Source organism: Nothoprocta perdicaria, unplaced genomic scaffold, assembly GCF_003342845.1.
Source record: "Nothoprocta perdicaria isolate Ctin4 unplaced genomic scaffold, notPer1 scaffold_223, whole genome shotgun sequence".
In the NCBI taxonomy this organism is placed as follows: Eukaryota; Metazoa; Chordata; class Aves; order Tinamiformes; family Tinamidae; genus Nothoprocta; species Nothoprocta perdicaria.
Genome location: NW_020455431.1, coordinates 1,152,942 through 1,154,678, shown reverse-complemented (window position 1 = coordinate 1,154,678; position 1,737 = coordinate 1,152,942).

Here is a 1,737-nt window from a genome sequence, read left to right as displayed (position 1 = left end):
GGGGGTGCCGGGGGCGGCCGCGGTGCCGAGCGGCGCCCGCCGCTGCGCGCGGGGTGCGCGGAGCCGCTACGGGCCGAGGGGCCGCGGGGGAGCCCCGGGGCGAGCCCCCAAAGCGCCGCTCCCGGAGGAGCCGCTACGGGCCGAGGGGCCGCGGGGGAGCCCCGGGGGGAGCCCCCAAAGCGCCGCTCCCGCCCCTGCTCTGCGGCTCCCCGGCCAGCGCCTTCCCTTGGGCGAGACACCCGCTAAGGGCAGTAATACTGCGGGGAGGAGAAGTTACTGTGTTTAAAAGCGGAGCAGAAAACACTGAAAAGGAGTTTCCTGAAGTCGCCGAGACGCYCTCCAACAAGTTGGGTCTTTACTGTAACGTTTGCGCTCAATTTCCAAAAAGCATCCCGGGCAGTCTCGAGGCTGTGTTTTTTCCAAGGGTTACGTATGTCCTTTGATGAGCGCTCACAGTGTTAATTGAGGTTGCCGTGGAGGACAGGCGCAGTGTAAATAGGCTTTCCCGGAGCCCCGCGTGTATGCCGGGAGGGGGTTTCGCGTGGGGCTGTGCATGGGCCGTACGGTGCATTACAGATACGTACCTGCTGCCTAGGGGTGTCATTTCCTTCGGTGGACGTCGAGCGTGGGGAGCCGTGGGGAGGAGGCTGAGCTAACCGCGAGGGAAGAAGATTACGCATGGGAATGTGTGTGCGTTACGCGTATGGATAATCATAAAAAATCTCCTTTTACGGCACCACGCAGTATTTTCTGTGGTGTAACAAGGTAACTAGGTTGGCACGTGGGCAGCCTTTTCCCTTTGGATATTGATGCTGATCTGTGGGAAAGCTACTATGGCAGCAGCAATGGTGGAGCTACCTTAGCATGGCCTTGGCTGCCTCCCTGAGGGGTCTTAGAAGAAGGTGAAGAAGAAAAAAATCCATCTAAAATACTTAATACCCTTAGAAAAGTACTCGTAGACATGTGGTTGTGTTTGCCCTACCTCACTGCTGTCTGCGTCTCGTTGCAGGTGCCAGTGGAGCRGCCAGGACGGGGACACGGCTGCGGCGCTGCAGCTCCCAAGGGGCCCCGGCAGTCCCGCCGCACCTTCCAGCACCTCCCTTGGGAATGTGGCCCTGCCGATGGATGCGGAAGTGCTGCTGCTTCCCCAGGTGCCTGGCGTGAATAAAAATGGTCAGCTCTTGGCTTGACTTGTCATCCTTTAGGAAAAGCCTGTGCCCGTGTGTGAGAGTGCCGGTGAAGCACCAGCGCTGTTAGGTGGAGCGCGGCTGGGGTGACCGGCCAGCAGAGCGAGGAGCGCCGCCGAGGAGCCCGGGCAGCCGCCGCCGCTGAGGTGCTCCCGCCCGCATGAAGCAGCCTTGAAGCTGGCGCGGTAGCTTCCTGGGACCTGCCCTGCGCACCATGGCGGCCGCRCGGCCCAACGCCCCTCATGGGCCACGTGGGACCAACGGCCCGGCGTGCATCTCCCACGGGCACCGCCTGACGYGCTAGCCGGGCCCGGGCGGCGCAGGCGGCAGCACCGCGGCCATGGCCGAGGTGGCGAGGGAGATCCATGCGGAGAGCGYGGGCGAGCCCGAGGCGGCTGCCACCACCGCAGGGCCGCAGGCCGAGAAGCCCTCCGTGTTCTGCTTCAAGAGGCCGAAGGCTGCGGAGGGCGGCGAGGGCGATGCGGCCGCGGCACCCGGGCAGCCCCGCGGCGCCTGGGCGGCTCTCAAGCGGCTGGCGCGGCCGCGGCGG